Below are 20099 nucleotides of genomic sequence, written 5' to 3' on the forward strand. Positions count from 1 at the left end.
AATATTGACTGCAGTTTATTACTACTAGCCCAAGTCGCCCCTATATTTAATACTTTAAAGAAATATATTAGGCCTAGCAATGGATCAGTTGTGTGCAATTGGCGAAGAAATATTCCTGGGGGGAAAAAAATCATTAGACCCTTGACATCAGTGATGCAGTAAATGCAATCTTCAAAAAAAAAAAAAAAAAAGCAGTGCTTTAAGATGCTCAACAGAGGGCGCCATTTTACCACTTCACTAAACTCGCAAATAAATGTTTTGGATTGAAAAACTGCAGTGTAGGGTGAATCTGAAGTAGTGTATGTTTGTTGTTATCGTGTAGCCTATTCTCATTCTTAAAATTAATATCATAACATTATTATGATAACAGAAGGACCTCAACCATGGTAAATGTATTCAATTATTCGACACAAACAACATTTCTGCCTTCCTACCAGAATGTGTAGCCTAGCCAGATTTCAAACAAAGGCCCATTCCATCGTAGGGATCCATCTCTGCTTCCATCGTCTGGAATTACACCCAGAACACTGTAAATCGTATGTAGCCTAGTAAAAATCTTATACAACACTATGATAATTATTATTATTAATCTCTGCATTCAGTAGCACAAAATACCTGGAGGGACAAGCCTTTAGAGAACATGTGACACCGTCGTATCATTCATTTTGTGTTATGATTTTAGAGGATGGGGGGATGCAACCTGTCCATGTTGGCATCTACCTAATTTGGCTAGCGTCTAAATGATGTTTTGCGCCAATATACAGTAGAGTTTAATTGGACACACGACTTTTGACGTAAATAAAAAAAAAAATCCTACGCTAAGAATATTTTCCATTCAGTGCCTTCAGTGACTAAAACATTCCATTATCTTCTTGCAGGCGATATTTTTTAATTCTTGAGAGTTTTTTGGCAGAAATGCAGTGACGGGTGGTGAAATGATAAGAGCACAGCACTGTACTTGGAAAACCCGTGCTGAAATGTGTCTCAGGGCATTTCCTCTGATTATGCCAGCGAGCCTTTGAGCAATGCACTGAATCCCCATCTGCTTTAAGGTCTACAGTAGTGCCCTGACCCCTCTCTGCCTCTCTGTGTTAAATAAGAGTATGGAAATGTCACCTGGATCTTGGCAAGGTTAACCGAGCACTCTTTTGTTTCTGCGAAGGGAGGGGATCTCCATTTATATTCTTAAAAGATAAATTGTTGAAATGTCAGCATAAAATAGTGAAATGTTTAGATGGATTGTTATAGATTTGGATATTAATGTGCCCAGTATAAAACCTATTTTTAAATTTCAATAAAAGTTATTGTTAAAAAAAAATGTATACAAAAAAAAAAAAAAAACAACATAATGACAACACTTTACAATAAAGGTTCAAATTGTTAACATTAGTTTACTGCATTATTTAACATGAACTACCAATACATTTTTTTATAAAGCATGTATTAATCTTAGTTAATGTTAACATTTACTGATACATTATTAAAATCAAAAGTTGTATCTTATAATGGACCTGACCTGACACGAACTATAACAATAACAGTTGTGCTTTTATTAACTAACGTTATCAAAGATTAATAAATACTGAAACAAATGTATTATTGTTAGCTAATTCTAATGAATGTATTAACTAACATTAACTAACGGGACAATAACAAACATATGAATTTGTCTGGTCGAGAGAGAATGGCTCATTTTTTATTTATTTATTTTCCAGAGGTGACACATATGGATGGAAGTCATTTGATTCTATGGAATTCTATAGTGTTACAAGTCGCTCTTGTTTTAATGTCGGGAACAGGAAGGACTTTAAAATAAATGGTGTACTTGTCTGGACCTTTAATAATCTTGGCATAAGCTTTATGGTGATACTTAAACCAAAAGGAGCTTTTCATTCCCATTTATGCCATTAGTCGTCAGTGAGAGCTGAATGGCTGGAGTGGCTCAGGTGTGTGATGCCCATGTGCAGGCTGGACCGTGAGGCTCTGCCGAAGCTTTTCTGGACATCTGCTGCTGTCCCATCTCACGGTCCGGCCCATCTGGCCCAGCCAGGCTTGCCTCTCGACAAAAATTGCCAGAAGAGCTCTTTGTCTTTGCCTTTCTCTCTCTATTCTCTCCTCCTTCTATCCCTTCATTGTCAGGATTGAGAGCACTGAATGTGTGCTTGTTTGTCTGAATAACACGTGTATGGATAATGATTACAAATCTAGCTGATATTTTCCTTTTTGGTGAGCTGATATTCTGATATTTATATTGTAGCATTGCATGAATATCCTGTTTTCCAAAGCAAAGATTAATAAAAAAAAATATTTTAAATATACATGTATTTGCTTATTAATATCTGCAATCCTTGCCTCAAATAATGAAAAAATACAATTTGACAAATAAGATTTTTTCTTGTTGTTTTGTAATAGTGTGAAATGGTGCATATAACATTTGAAGCAGAATTGTATGTTCTGTGATTTGGTTTGTCATATCTATTTCCCTGGGCAATTTCACTCATGTCATTATCCATCTGCCTGCAATGAGAGGGTGGGGGTTGCGAGGGGCAGGGAAGCATTGCAACAAACCCAGAATGCATGGTGAAACATGCAAAAATTAGCATTTCTACTGTTTTTTAAAAAATAAAATAAAAACCTTTCAGTCTTACCAATCTGGTAGATCAGTTATGTGCTTTTACGAGACTCTGGCTTTAGCATTGTGCGTATTTTCCTCTTGTCCTCTCCACAGAGCTCCTTGTGCCCCCCCTCCCCACGGTGCTCTTTAATTATAAGATCTGCACTCGGGCAGACTTGGCATGCTGTTTCTCTCTCTCCAACTTTCTCTTTCTTGTCTCTCTATCTATCGCTCTCCTTCTTTTCATCCCAACACACCTTCTCTATAGCATAGGCATTAACATGATGCACTATCTTTATCCAACAATCTGCCTAGGGATGGGAAACAAAATCCAGTTTTACTTCAGTCTCATGCATTAATAAAAAAAAAAAAAGAGAGAATGAGACTCGGGTCGGTACTCTGTACATTCGGTACTCACACGTGCATTCGCCGAGACTGACAGAACAGCTACTAAAACAGGGCCGTATCTGCAAGTTGTTGCTGTGGGCCCCTTTGAAATCGTTTGAAATCCCCTAAGGCACCGTGAATCGTCACCACCGTTTGCCCCTTCAGCGACAGCCATGCACCGCTACAACAAGAAACCAACAGTGCAAGCAGTGTAAAATTACTTTAATGAGTGAATCAAAAACTTTCCTGCGTAACCAGTGGTAGTCCAACCAATAGCGTGCCGCACGAGTGCTATTTTTAGACCGCAAGGCCGCGTGACGTCAGCAACGTAAACCGGAAGGGGGTCAACATAGAAGCGCGCTCGCTTATGATTCATGCTAGTACTGCTTGTTTTCTGCCGGTTATCCCTCAAATAAGAACATGCCGAGTAAACACTGCTGCTATGGAACTTGCAGAAACGACTCCAGACACTATGACCGTCCACATATGAAGGATGTATTCTTTATTCGTTTCCCGAAGCCAAAAACCCAGAGGGATAAATGTGAACTACTTTTTCTGTAGTAAGGAAACAGCCTTAGGGGGGAGGGTAAAATAATTGAGAGAATTTAGATTTGATATTAATTAAAAATTAAGTGTTGTTGGTTGTGACCAAGTAGCATTAGCGATCGCTAAACAAAAAATAAATACATTAATAATAATAATAATATAAATTACCCACAACAACTATCAGACGTAAGACAACCAGAGGACATAGTATATATGACAGACATAGGGTTGCCAACTGTCCCAAATTAGGCGGGACGTCCCGTATTTTGGGCTTAATTTATTTGTCCCGTGCGTGACCTCCCGTGTCCCGACACTTGAGAATGATCACCGACACCTGTCATCATCCAATCACAGCTTTTTTTAATCACTGTTTTGAGACAAATCATTGTTTGATTTGCGAACATAATCCTCTGCCGTCTGGTTGCTTCCTCTTCAAGCCGGACTCGTCTCGCGCTAACTGTCCACGTTTTGATTTCGGCAAAACAATTTTGGCGAATGCAAACAACGTGATTATTGTTCATGAGTCGAACATCCAGCCACGCAAGAAAAAATGTAATCTACCTGAAGGAATAATATGCTCAAAAAACATTTCTGATTATTATTAATGTTAAAAAAAGCCTTAGAAAGTAAATAGAAAGCTTTTGTAACATTATAAATGTCTTTACTGTCACTTTTGATTAATGTAATGCATCCTTGCTGAATAAAAGTAGGCAATTACTTTCTTTAATTTTCTTCCCAAAAGAATAATCTCCCAAACTTTTGAACTGTAAGCCTATATAATGTTAAAAAGCTTTCTATTTTAGATAAATGCTGCTATTTTGAATGATGGTTTGTTTGTAATGTGACATTTTTTTATGTATGACATTAAAATTATTTTTATAATTAAATACATAAATAGGTAAAGCAATACTAATGTGTTTATGTCTGATAACCTTTTAAACACATATTTAACTGCAGACACTGAAATGACGTACAGTTTTGAGTGTCCCTCATTTTCCTATAAATAACCACGATTGTCCCGTATTTTCCTTTTCTGAAGTTGGCAACCCTAGACAGACAGGACATAGGGTGGTAAAAGATAGCTTGTTGAAACTGCAAAATGTCACTGTCAGTGGCGTAAGGCGATGTTTTTTTGGGGAGAAATTCTGTCGATAACAATCTACCTCTGGATCAGGTCGGCTCTTTTTCCCGTCTTTTTCAGCCCTCTACACTCAAGCCATCTCTTCAATTGAATATTTGTATGTTCTTCTACTTCTATACCAGTGAATTTGGCACCGGGGACATCATTCTCGGACAGAGTTAGCAGGTTTAGCTCAGTAGACATCTCGTCCGTAAACTGTTTACATGCGTCTAGCATGAGTGACACGCGCGAGTTTGACCCCCCTAGCAACCGTCGCTAGCTTAATGAATATTAATGAGAAAAGGTGACGTATATCGTGCGGTACGCTATTCCCAGAAGAATAACACTTATTAATCGGCTCTTTTTAGTTAATCAAAACCACACAGCTCAACCAAAGTAGTCCAACCAAAACAATGACTATTATGAACCAAGTCTTTTGAGTGAATCAAAAAAAATACTGCTTTAAAAGTGTAGTCCAATCGATTCTCGGACAAATAATTCTTTTGAGTCGGTTCTTTCGAATGAATCAAAAACATGCATAGCCACTGTAGTCCAACCGATTCTCAAACGAATGACTCTTATGAGTCTGTTATTTTTTGTTTATCAATAATATACAGCACAATCAGCGTATAGTCCAAATTAATTCCAAATGAATGACTCTTAGGAGCTGTAAACGAGTAAACGAACAACTCTTTATAGGTAATCAAAACTGGACAGTGTAGTAATTGGATTCCCATATGAATCATTCTATATGAATCGGGTCTGTTTAGTGAATCAAATATATACTGTTGTAGCTTACTTACTTAGGTAGCTAGACCTTTGTCAGGTTAGATGCCGTATTGAATTCAACACAGATGAAAACGAGGCTTTGAGGGATAGACATTAATGTATGAAAGTCCTATATAATGTAATTTTCACAACTCACAACTTTTAAAACTGTTTTATGGAGTTTTTGTCTTCTGAAAGCCTCGTTTTCATTCCTGTCAAAAATGTAAAATGGCGCTACCCTGACTAAGGTCTATAGCAAGCAACAACGACCCAATCAATTTCCAATTAAAAAAAAGTCCCGCCATACATTTTTTTTCTTGTTCGAGAAGCTGTTTCACACAGATATGGAAGAATAGGGAAGAAAGAATATGGAAAAAAAACTCAGTTTCATGTCAACTTTAAATCAGTGTAGCTGCAGAATGACAGATTGGTTACATGCATAGTTTTTTTGCCCAAATTTTTTTTCCCTTTAAATTACGCAAAGAATTGTGCATTATCCTTTATTCATAATACATAATTTATATTTGTTGTACTTGTAACAGTTGGGTACTAAATATATGTCAATAATTATCTGGAAAAACAAGCTGATTCTTTCCCCCACAGCCATGAGCCTCAGGCAGTTTACTTGACGGTGCCGAGGTTGTTTTGTGCTTCTGTTTCTTTGTATCTGTCTTCTAGCATTGACTCGAAGAATGTAATGCATAGGCACTTGTACCTTCTGGTTCAGATCATCGTATGGCTTTTCTTCTGCAAGATTTAGCAGAGGAGGCCCTTTAGATTCCTGTGAGATTCACAGGCAGACTTCACCATTAGGGCACGAGAGCAGCTTTGGCTGGATTTCCAGAAGACAGATTGAAGGCTCTTGCTCGAACAGTTAATAATTATAAAAGCCTATGTTGCCGCTTATGAGAGTTAAAGCATAATCATCATTGCTCTGTGTGAAAGAGAAATAAAAATGGTGATCAGTATTTACCCCTGGAAACTATTCTTATTTTAGAAAGCTAATGTCCACAGAGTGGGTAAAAAGGGGTCACAGAGGAATCGTTCGCTTGCAGGATGATAGAGCTGTGATGGTACTGAAGAAGGAAATACTGAATTACATAAATCCATGCAATTTTAACACTATATGAAATGTTAATGATTGATTTCAGTAAAACATTTAGATCTAGTTTTCTAGGCATAGGGAATAGGGAAGACAAGTTTTGTGCTATGTATCTGAAACGTCAATAATATTCTCATATTTATTGGCTGCAAATTAAATTCCTAAACTGTATTCCACTGCTGTAATAAAAAGCTTGTGTGGTATATCAAATTAAACCAGAAGATATGTTGATTCAGATGATCCTTCTGCATGTCATTCAACATCAAATTATAAACCAGTCCTGAAATTTTACTTACCTTAAAATAACTTCCATAAATCCTTTGTATAGAATCTTACAACTTTCACAGTCACCTCAGAATAATGATGCTCATTTCTTATTGGTTGAACACAAACTTCAATGTGTGTTCCATCTCATCAGTTTGGTCTGGCATATAATTTTCAATGCAGTCATCAGGACAGCAAACATTGTTGTCCATAATTTACTTAGAGGCATACATGTCACTGCAAATGTCATAAGTGTAAATCACTGCAAATGTCATAAGAAGCATCTTTCATATTCCACCCACTCAAACTAAAATGTTTCCGTTCATATCTTTTGTGTCAGAGTCACTAAGTTAGTTTGTGTTATAGCATCTTCAAGCATGGTTGCTGGTCGCAGATTTCCAGCACCTTAAGCTTTGGACTTGTAGGCCTAGTTTTTTTCTAGAATTATCTAGGGCTGAAATGATTGACAACAATCTAAATTGTTGATCATTTCTATTGATCTGAAACATTACATAATGTTGGCTATGCATCCAAAATAAGCTGAAAACATTTCTGAAATAGTTTGTTATTTATACATTTCAAGGTCAAGACAGTGACTTAACAATCAAGTACACATTGGTCCTCTTAGCAGCACTAAAAACATTTTTTTTTAATTCAAATTGTGAATAAATTATATACCTTATGCTCTAAAAACTCCATTATAATCATAGGTTAAGGTGCGGTCACATTAGCAAAATTTCGCCAATTTTCGCTAAAAAAAAAAAGGTCCAATGTCTATTGTTGTCAGGAGTTTGTTGAGTTTAATTGTGTTTGGTTTCATTTTCCCTGTTCGCCAGTGTTCTCATTCTTTGGCTGCGTTTAAGTCCAATTTTAATGACCTTCCCTTGCTAACTTCCCTCCTCTCTCATTCACTCAGATGTACGTCATTTCTTACGTTGCACGAGTGCCCACTACTGGCGGAACCTTTGCATTGTGTTTAAATGGAAAGCTCTAAAATTTGTTTTACGCACCATTCTATTGGCCTTTATGTATGCTTGGGCTGTAAAAAAAAATAAATATACAAATATATTAAATATTAAAAAACACAAACAAAAATGATAACAATACATAATAAAATATAACTGTTTAAAAAAACAGTCCGCTTAAGGTAGCAACAAATATTAAATGCAGTTAAATGTCAAAATAACTCCAAACTCATACACTAGAGTTGTGTGGGATGGGCGTAAATTAAGCGCAACCTGCTGTGACATCACAATCATGTTGCAGTGGTCTATGGATCCACCTGAAGTGTACATGTTGAGTAGACTCGCTCCCTCAGTCAAAATCGAGGGGTCGAGGATCTGTCCAAATAAACTTCCCTCGTCCACTTGACAAAGTTGAATGCACTTCAAAATTATGATTTTCTGACTTCCCCTGAGAGGAAGTGCTTAGGAAAGTATGGCTAAAAGTGGAGTTAAATACAGCCATTGTTAGTTGATATGGTTTCTGATTTGAGTTACACACCTGTTCCATGTTATGTTGATTAGTCCCTGTGTGTATAAGCCCTTAGTTCCTTCTGTTCATGGTTAGGTCGTTTATGTTTTATGTGGTTGTGTTTGATGATTATTATGCTTGTGATCTCCTGCCTGTTCCCAGTTAAATTGTAATTAAAGTATTTTTTTGTTGTTTTCTTTCATCGTGTGATTACAGCCACACGTGACAATTGTCAATAGAGTACCAATGTATGAAGCGCATCTCACACCAAAGTCACTTTTAAAGCAGCTGTCTGTCTGTTGGTCAACAGGTCAAAATTGCATGATTTGAACCCGATGCAAAATCTGCATGTGGAAAGCTTTTGCCCTCACACAAAATTCCCAATCGCACAGATTTCTATTGAAGCGATTGAATTTCTCCTACGAAAATTCCTCGAACAACGGTAAATGTGAGTGCACATACTTGCTCAAACTCCTAAATATAATTTCAATGTCTACTCTTATTATTTATGTTGAGAGCATTTGCGAGAGTGCAGGATGATGTTGGGCTTGTAACTACTTTAAACATCTCTGATTGGCCATTGCAATGATGCGTTTGATTAGCTACAATGTTAAAAACTGCAAAAACAGGTTGTAAATTGAATCATCTGATGTGGCGGTAGACTACTAGATCTAAATAGAATGCTGCATGACACTTTTCACTATTAGTTACGGCAGCTGGAATCATTGCGATCAATTGAGAATAGTCAATTCATTTGAGCAAAACAAGTCGAAGAGAATTTCTTCTCACTTCATGATAGTACCAGGACAGATGTGTTTTTTTTGTGGCCTGGCATTGGCATTGGTTAATAAGGCCTCTTTTATCTGCTGCAGGCATTCCTTTTTTGGTTGTCTGGTGATACATGTCTGGATTGGGCTGCCTTATTTATGACTCCAATTACATGGCCACCATTAGCAAGGCCTTTAGCCTAATGAGTCGTGCAGAAGATTGGAGAGATGGCCTGTGGAGCTGTATTGATGGAACTCTAAACAAGTCCGCTATATCACTAGAAGTGGTTACCATGAGGTACTGTTGGTTTTAGGCAACACCAGTCACCTGAAAAGTCCCATTATCTCACATTTGCTCCATACACTTTGCTGTGTGTGTGTGTTTGTGTTCGGTCTGTTGTGTCTGCTAGTGTGTGTCAGACTTGGCTTAAACAGAAATAGGTCAGGCTGAAAGACTTACAGCTGCAGATGATTTAAATGCCATGACCTGTGCAGCCTGGACATATAAATGTCATCTAGCTCTGTTTAGGTAAACTAGAGGTTCTGGGTTGAACATATAGGGTAGACGGAGTACAGTTGAGACACTTTTTGCGTTTAGATTTTTCACACAAAAATAGATAATGAAAATAAGTGAATTTCCACATGGCATGCCACATGCCATTTAATTAGCTTATAGACTAAGATATTATCAATCAATAATACCCACAAGTAGTTTATATTTTCCACAATTAGCTCATAAAAAAAATGTGCTTTTTATCTCAACATACCCATGTGGTACAGTTGAGACAGTGCATGGTACATTTGAGACACCCATTTCTAATGATGTAAAGGTAACTAACAATTCATTTTAAATATAAAAAATAAAGACAAATAAAGAAAATAACAACTGGGCAACATTTTTGTTTATTCAACCATTTATATTCATTCATTTTATTTAAATTAGCACTGGTTAAAATTTATAAAGCAGGAAGAAGATATTAAACAATATTTATTAATAATACACAGTTTAAATATCACAAATATCAAATTGTATTTTCATTTGCGTCCTATGCTGGCTAATTACGGCGTTTAACCTGTCATCACAACACTGAACAACTACACAGTGTGTTTCCACGCATGTGCACAGCAAAAATCATAACTTGTGCTTGCTGCGAACGCAAGTTATTTAAGGTGTCTCAACTGTACCTATGTCTCAACTGTACACAGTCTACCCTATGCTTTGGCCGCATGATTAGAATACAGTGCGTTTATAATGAATACAATGGAACAAGCTATGCCAGCAGGTGGCATTTCTCATCTGATTTTCTTTGTCTGATCTCTCTATGTGATTGTTAGGCGTTTCAGTCTATGAAAAATGTATGAGGAGCTCTTCACATCAGTGTTAATATTCACACCGTGCATGGATGCATGGATGAGTGACTCTCTATATCTTGTTGGATAAAGACATTGGAACGAGGAAACATTCTCCCTGTGTACGTCTTCATGTTCCCATGACAACGGACTTACTGCTGTGAAAATGCATGAAGACAAGGATTATATCTGTTTTTAAGGAGAAACAAATCTACAAAGTGAGAGCTCTTGGTTATTTGGTCTGTATCAATGTGCTGTTGAGAAAGATGGAGTGCTCATAAAAATATAGAGGATGTGCACACAAACACCAAGTCAAAACAGACCTTGCTGCAGGATGAGATGATGAATATTTTATGGACTTGAAACCACCCTTACCGTGGTGGTATTTTGATATACAGTGGAATCTACAAGTGAAAATGCTTCTGTTTTATGCCAGCATTTTTATTACAAATGATTGTCAGCATAACCATAAGTGAAAATTTGAGAAAAAAATCTATAATTCATGTATTTTTTTCATTAGTCACCTATAGAAATACTGCAGAATATTCAATATATCAGTTACACTTTACAATAATGTCTTGCTTTTTAACATTAGCTGTATTAGTTAACATGAACTAACAATGAACAATTCTTCTATATCATTTATTGTTCTTAGAAAATGGCAATTGCAACATTTTTCAAATCCAAATGTATATTTGTTAACATTTGTTAATGTACTGTGAACTAATAGGAACAAACAATGGATAAACAATTTGATTTATACTCATTAAAAATGTTTTAAGACCTTATTGTAAAGTGTTATCAAAATTTATTTTCCATTTTACATAGTTTCTTTGTTTTATTTTCAAAATGTTTATTAAATTCCATATTAATCATCTTCCATATACTCTAAAAATAAAATAAAACTTTTTGTTAGTGCAAACCTAAGTTCGATATGTTTACTTGACTAAATCAAAAAGAACAACTGCGAAGTGAAAAACCGCAGTGAACCGTCACAAAAGCTACATCAACTCCCAAATACCAAGGACATGACTTGTTTTGGATTCCGTCAGCAGCACAGAACGTAAAGTCACTGTGTGTTTCTTACATAACCTCCTTCAAGCTCACTTTGTGCTTCACTTCCCATGTATTCCTTGTGAGTACATGGAGAAACATCCTCTAAGTGCTTGTTCAGTGAGTGTGATTCCTAATCGCATGTCATTGTGATTTAACATCACTTCCGACTCAGTCCAATTCCTCGATCCTCTGCCCTTCAATAAGAGCTTTGCCCTTCAGATCGGACCTCGGTCCGACAATACAGCAGCTATTTTTGTGCTTTGAACTGGATGGGTCAGTCAACCTGCTGACAAGGTAAAAGTAAAGTGTAATTCTCTTAGAGTAGGACTCCTTTTTCACAGAGTTACTTTACAGACCTAGAGGGGGAAACAATTCTCATAGTTGGTCACACCACACATCCTGTTCTCAGCTGTAGCTACTTATACCGTGTAAAAGAAACACTTAGGGAGAAACTCTCTGGAATACATTCTGTCCGGTCAATTGCACCATTCAGCAGTCGGCTATTTCCTCACTTTCATTGTTGTCCATTGAAATGCTGTAAATCAAACCACTCATCTGGAAATGGAGCTACTTTCATGTTGCTCATATCACATCTTGGACTCTCTGACTCGTGGACCTCTCTGTCGTTTCATACAAACACAATTTGCCGAACTTGCCAGTCGACAACTAGGACACAAGGGTGCCCTTAGAAAACTGTGTCGTGTGGGACGCTGCAAAAGATGCAAAACATAAACGTAACATTCAAAGTTGTCTGTCAAACAATGGATAAGCACCGCAGAATAATGCAAAACACTTTTTGTGGCCCCTACTGGGATATTTCATGTTGTTCACACACACACACACACACACACACACACACACACACACACACACACACACACACACACACACACACAGAATGGGTTTTTGAATTCCACTGCGCTGCTTTTCCATTGTTTTTCGATGTAATATGTGCTAGATGGATGTGTTTGGGGCAGTTCACACAGAATGCAATTTTGTGTTAAAAAATGTGAGATGCAGGCCAGTAGAATGAAAAAATACACATGGTCTTGAGGTGCTTTTTAAAGGGGTGGTTGATTATGATTTCACTTTTCTAACTTTAGTTAGTGTGTAATGTTGCTGTTTGAGCATAAACAACATCTGCAAAGTTACAATGCTCAGAGTTCAAAGCAAAGGGAGATATTTGCTTTTAAAGAAATCGCTTTTTAAGGACTACAACAAACGGCTGGTAGGGACTACACGACATTCCTCCCGGGTTAGTGACATCACCAACCCTAAAATTTACATAAACCCTGCCCCCGGAACACGATGATTATCAAGACAGAATATGCTAATCAATGACTGGAAGATACTACACATAAGCTCAGTGGCGTAGCAAGTCAGTCCCGGGCCCATATGCAAAATAAATTTTACGGGCCCCCCCGCCCACAAGTACATCGAAGATATAGATATAGGCTAGACGTTCATATATAGACGTTCACTGTAGTGTATCAAGAAAATACCATACTAAACAATACCATAAAAAACACACTCTACCCAACCATTTTTCACAACCAGAACGGAACAAAAACAAATCTAAAACAACCAAGGCACTGCCAATGTCAATAATAAACTAGGCCTACTGATCTTGGCACGGCGGCCCAAAATGTAAAAACATAAAACTACTCACTCATTTTAGTTGCATTCACCGGGCCTTTCTTTCGGCAAATTCATCCACGATGTCAACAGTAACAGGGACCTTCGACATCGTTGTCATTTACACTAGGTTTGCACAAAAAAACGGTCTATTTTGGGTACTTTTTGTGTCGCGACTATAACTTCTCCACCCTCCTTTTTCTCTTTAATGCCCCACTTTTATGTTTGTATTTGTCCATCCTTTAATGTTCAATTAGCTAGCCGATAGTAACCTCTCACTCTGTGTTTTCTTTTTTTAATTTGGCGCGGCGATGTAGTGTGCGTCATATAAAAAATGACAGCGTAGTTCTTCTACGTCAGCTGCGGGGTGCAAAAAAAAATGCACACCTTAAATGTCGGAGAAAGTAGACATTAGGGAGAAACAAGAAATTACTACAGATGACAAGCATACAAAAAATAATGAAATATATTTATTGTGGCCACGAATTTAAAATTAATTTCCTCGTTTTAATTAAAAGCTCCTCATGGGCGGGCCCCCTATTGGCCCGGGCCCATTTGCACGTGCATACCCTGCATGCCCTGACGCTACGCCACTGCATAAGCTACATAAATTCATCAATTAACCATTCAGAAATGTCCTGTTGCTTCTACATGTTGTCACTTCTTCTAGAGTCTCTCCATCTTTCTGACTCCGGTTTGAACCAAGCGTGCCACACAAGCCCTGAAAAGTGAAGCCAAAACGTCTCGATCGCCCGCCCCGTGACTGGTCCTAGTATAGGTCATAAGCCCCGCCCCGTTGGTGAGACCAACTAAACAATTAAATTACACTTCAAATATCTTTTTTCCAAAGGTGGTTTCTTTCATTTGCTGTTGTTTTTATCACGCTGGTGTAAGTTCAAGTGTCTGTTTCAAAAATAAGTTGGTTTTTAGTTAGTTACGTGATGTGGTGGTGTAACGTCATGATTGACAGCTGTGATTGACAGGTTCTCTGAGCGAAGTATAGTCACTGAAGCACCAACGGACATTTTTTTCGGGATCTTCGGAGGACTGAGGAGATTATGTTTACTTTATATGAACAAGCCTCTTGTCGTACTGCAATAAAAAAAAATGTAAAAGTGTGCAGAATGCACTCTCCCTGAGTGCATTCTGCGAGAGTGAGGGCGAAGCGTTGATTTCGCGGCTTTACTTCCTGCTCACTACTGCGCAGGTCTGGTCCCGAGATCGCTACCGCGCAGACTCATCAATGGAAGAGAGCGAAGGGGCGTCGTCCATATTTTTTTACAGTCTATGGTTTGAACATAAAAGGCTAAAAGTTTTTTAAATTTTCAGTGCATGTGTGTGTGTGCTCTTGAGCTCTTGAAGCTCCGCCCCCTATGCCGGGGGTAGCAGCTCATTTGCATTTAAAGGGACAGACACAAAACGGTGCGTTTTTGCTCACCCTCAAAAAGTGACAAGAGACTTATTTTACATCTTGTGAAAGCTTCACATTATGGAAGGGGGGAATCTCCTCAACCACCACCAATGTGCAGCGTCCACCTGGATGATGCGACGGCAGCCATATTGCGCCAGAACGCCCACCACACACCAGCTTACTGGTGGAGAGGAGACAGTGATGAAGCCGTATTGGGATGATTAGGAGGCCATGATGGACAGGGGCCAATGGGCAAATTTGGCCATTAATTACCACAGAGTCAGGACCTCGGTTTAACGTCTCATCCGAAGGACGGTGCTCTTTTGACAGTATAGTGTCCCCATCACTGGGGCGTTAGGACCCACACAGACCACAAGGTGAGCGCCCCCTACTGGCCTCACTAACACCTCTTCCAGCAGCAACCTGTTTTTTCTCAGGAGGTCTCCCATCTAGGTACTGACCAGGCTCAACCCTGCTTAGCTTCAGTGGGCAACCAGTTTTGGGCTACATGGTGATATGGCTGCTGGCCTATATGTGAGACATGATCACATTATCAAAGGCCCTGTTTACACCTGGTATTAAGATACGTTTTGGTCAATCGGATCACAGGTAGACGAGGGAGAAACATCCGTTTACACCAGGTGTTTTAATCCGTCTCTTTTGTCTAGTTTCAACCACTTCTGTCCTGATTTCTTCGAGGGCAGGGTCTATGGGCAGGTAGATATATGGGCTTTTTCAGACCTTTCAATCTAATGGGAAAAATCAGCTTGCGCAATTTACATATGAACGTGCCTGGAGACTAGGGAAAAACACATGGAGAGCAGCAGCTTTCGTTTCTGCTCTGACAGCCACAAGACCACACTGAATGCTGTGAGTGTGTGTTAGAAATCAGGAATGGTTTATGCTTGGTAAATTTTTTTGGGTCTCCAGCCAACAAAGTTTAAATCCCGTCTGGTTGGCGCGCTTCCCATAATGTTTACAGGTCAGTAGAGAGAGTCTTTTGTGGTCGTTCACTACAAACATAATCCGTTCGAAAGCTCAAAACGTTTTAGACCCCGTTTACACCTGTATTTAGTGCTGTCCACATGTGATCTGATCAACCAAAATACATCTTAATACCAGGTGTAAACAGGGCCAAAGACATCCATCTAGTTCATTTACATAAAAAAAACAAGGGCCTTTTGACCGTCACACTCACGTTTTTGCAGCATTTCACACATGACATGCCGTTCAAAAAATGCGGGGCTCAAGTTACAATAAGTTCAACCTTTAAAAAAAAAATGCATCACAAGACCTTGCAGTTTGTTTTTCATTTCAATGCCCTGCGTCTTCCATTTCTAAATGCAAAAAACGAATGCAGGATAACGTACAGTCAGCGGACATTGTCGCAAAATAAATCCAGACAAGGTGACCCCAACGCAGAGCATACAGTAGCCTACTTACATTTAATCCCATCATGGCACTTGAACTGAAAAAGCGTATTTGTGCATTTGGGTGAGTTGTCTGGGTTTGACAGGCATGAATCATCCTGGCCGTGTTCAGCACACAGCGGTTTACCCCCCTCCTTGTTGTTTGCCAGATTCACTTGCAGAACACGGTTGGTCATCGCTTGAGTGCTCGACTATATTTCGTTCTTTGAGTTGGAGGTAATGAGAACAATGACATTTAACCTGACTTGTGCCTTTGCTCCGGCTGTGCATTCAACACTGTCACATTCTGCACATCAGAACGCACTGCCTTTGTGTGCACTGTTGCCTAGTGATGGCACGAGGAAAAGCACAATGCGAGTGTGTGCATATCGTTGCATGTTTGTGTGTCTTTCCTTTGGGCTGCTCAATATCCTGTTTCAGTTTATGCAGAGCAGGCATGCGGATATTGTTATAATCGGAACCAATATTTAATTAAATGAGCAGCAGTTTAAATCATCAAAATAAATACAAACAGATGAAAAGAATCATGGCTAAATTTGTGATTACTGATCCACGCAAGAAACACTTGACTTGCTGGACTGAATCGTGGACAGGACGTACCGTTTATAGTGTTTGGATGTGTACTAGAAACTCAAGGAAGATGTTGCTGCTTCTGTTACAAAACAACAAAAGAGAGCAAGTCTGGCAGAGCTTCAGGAACGCTGAACAATTGATCATGTGTGCATTTGCCCTATAGAGAGAGAGTGGGTGGACAAAGTGCTCATGGGAGGACTATGGGATCAGACACTGTCAGCTGCTTGCAGGATGATTAACCCTTAATCACTCCTAAAAAAGGACAACACTTAAGGTCTTTGGGGTCATTTTGACCCCAAACTTTTAAAGAGCGATTGCATAAGGAAATATACATTTTTTATATGGAAAACTATATATCATTTTTTTTATTTACTTCTCAACTATACATTTATGCTGTGTTTTTGTGGAAATTTTGAAGTTTTTTACCTATTTACTGCACAATTACATAACTAGGCCATAAATTGGCTCATGAAAAATGATTTTTTAAAGAAAAAATCACTTAAATGATGATCTTAATTAAATCTAAATAGTTTTTGGACATTGCTCTAAGTGTTAGGGATAGAATACTGACATCTGCTGGTTTGTGGAAAAACTTTAGACATTATAATTAAAGAAAGAAAGTGCAATGACCACATATATCCAATAGAGGGCCATAGAGACTCATTCATTTTCACTTCATTGTTCTTGATGCTTCAACTTCTCCTCACAACTTTATGATATATATTTTGTGAATATTTATTTAAACATTTTGAAATACATAAAAAATACGTAGTTTTGTCAGAGTAAGAATTTGTTGTTGTTTTCTGATATATTTTGAATTATCTGCTTTTGCAAATTATTATACATACATTTGCAGAAACATTACAAATCACCACTTGACGACATGACTGTAATGTGTGTGTGTGTGTGTGTGTGTGTGTGGGAAGTTGGGAACAAGCTCCATGTTGCATATGTGACATTTTTCAGATTTATGCCAGTTTAGTTGATTTTATTTGCCAATTTCTATAAAAATGCTCTCTGTTCCAGTGACATACATGTGTGTGTTTGTGTGTGTTTGTGTGTATGTATGAGATAGAACGTTCGTTCCACTTTGGGTTTATGCTCTAGGACCAGACCTTCATTTAAATGTAATTTTTTTTTAGATTTATGCCAGTTTTGTTTATTTTAATTGTCAATTTCTGTGAAAATGCTCTCTGTTGCAGTCACATACATCTGTGTGTTTGTGTGTGTGTGTGTATGTGTGTGTATGAGATAGAAAGTTTGTTCTACTTTTTATTTATGCACTAGGACCAGACCTTGGTTTATTTGTAGAATTTTTCAGATTTATAATGGATTTACTGTTATTTTTTTGACAAACAAAATAAAAAAAAGTCATTTTTTTCATTTTCCCATTCATTTTCAATGTGGGGTCATTTTGACCCCAAAGACCTTAAATGGTACTTTTTTTTTTACACACCTTTAGAACAACCAAATCAAGCCCAGTTTTTTTGTGCATGTTTAGATAGATTATTTAGGAAAAGTCACAGAGTTTCATGCCCCTGAGATGAAGGTAACATTTAAAAAAAATGAAGGAAAAGTCCATTGGGGTCATTTTGACCCCAAAGAGTGATTAAGGGTTAAAGGAGCACAAACATGGAAGAGACATTTTGCTTGGGTAAACAAAATTGTTTATGATGTTTATTAACATTCCATGAATAAAATCTTCCCATTAAGAGTGGTTTATGGTAATTATGAATTTTTGGAAAGAAAAGAATCAAACAGAACATAAAAACCTTGAATATTTATGTTACACTAATTTGTTAACATTAATATCAAGCATAATAGTTGGTTTATGATAAATATGAATCATATACAGTGGAGTCCAAATATCTGGAATCCAAAATGAATTTTAAACCAGGAAAGGAAAAGAGAAAACCTCACTAGTTAAGGTTTTACATAAACTTGTGAAGTATTAAAAAAAAAAAAAAAACTTTGTATGTTGACATAACATACATTTGCAATGAAAGATGTTGCATTAAATGAGAAAAATGCAAATATAATAAAAAAAATATAATCTTCTGGTCCAGCCAGAAAAAATAATTACTACCTCTTTCAACTTAAAAACTCGCAATTTTTAAGTGTAATCAAATTGGCAAGCCATTTCAACTTAAATTATATTAAACTGACTGAAATCGAGTTTAATCTTTTATTATTAAAAAAGTTAAAATTGCTTAAATTATTTTGCTGAGTTACAGTAATGTAAAAACATAAGTTATAATATAATTTTTTGCATTGTAGTTGCTCTTGGCTATTGTGTTAGGTGCATTTTTACTGTTGCGTTACTTTTTTTAATGTCAATACTCTAGACTATATGCAACAATTTAAACCATACAAAAATGGCATATGTTTTACATAATTTGTTGAATTGATATTCAATATTCAATTCAGTTTACTAAAAACTATTTTTTATTATTAATTAATTTGATCCTATAAATAAATTCTGTTACCGCATGATTCCCACCCATATAAAAAAATACTGTCATCTATTTTTGGAACAGTTTTTACAACAATACATTTTAAAATGTGATTCAATATTTGTATTCATTTTCTTTTATTTATGAGAAGTGTAATTTAATCACTAACAAATTAATTATTATTATTAACTTTTATTTTAAAAGTCCATTTCATTTAAAGGGTTATTTGATTCTGCTATATCTTTTTATCGGGTATATCTGCTATCGGGTTTTGAATCTTTTTCATTATATGGTAAATGCAGGGCACATGTTATCCTTGCAGCTCTGTCTGCTTCATTAGTCTGCCCAGAGCTCACTGACGCTTATGGACCTTCACAAATGAAGTGCCATATCAAATATGTCACATTATTATTGCACACACAAAAAAAAAAAAAATCATATTTACATACACCGCTGACCCACTATCTAAACATCAATCACACTCAAGACTGAGAGGGGCACAAAAGAGTGTTTGATCTTAGTAAGACAGAAGCAGTGGTGTTGATGAGCTGGCTGGGTCCTGCACTGCGGCAGAGACTGTGTGAAACTGGAAGTGTCTGTGGGTCTGCTGCAGAGGCAGACAGCTCATCAGTAATCACAGAGCGATGCTCGCTTTCCCTGAGAGCAAACTCACCCAAACAGGGATCTGGTTATAAGGATTGCAACTCACCATTCTTTCAGAGACAATTTGAAATAAAGATGCATTGTAGAATGTTGAAAAAAAAGGGGGTAAGGGGGGGGGGGGGGGGATTATTTCATACCAAATTATTTGTGCACCGAATGGTTATGGACGTTACCATGAATAAGGGTGCATTTTTCCCATTACTTTTTTAATGTTAACATATCAATTAAAAACTCTGGCTGTTCCGCCTCAGAGATCTAGACCTTGACTGTACCCAGCAATTAAAATCATACAAAATGTCATATTTTTGACATAATCTGTTGATTTTTTTTATTTTTATATTTTTTTAATTGTAAATTAATTTTAATGACAAAAAAAAAAAAAAAAACTTGGTACAGCATGACTTTCTATTTAATTGTACAAAATACATTATAATGTCTTTCTTAGTCATATAAACTGCATTTTTAATTTTACCATGTCTGTTTTTAG

The sequence above is a fragment of the Rutilus rutilus genome (genome assembly GCF_951802725.1).
Source record: "Rutilus rutilus genome assembly, chromosome: 13".
NCBI lineage: Eukaryota > Metazoa > Chordata > Actinopteri > Cypriniformes > Leuciscidae > Rutilus > Rutilus rutilus.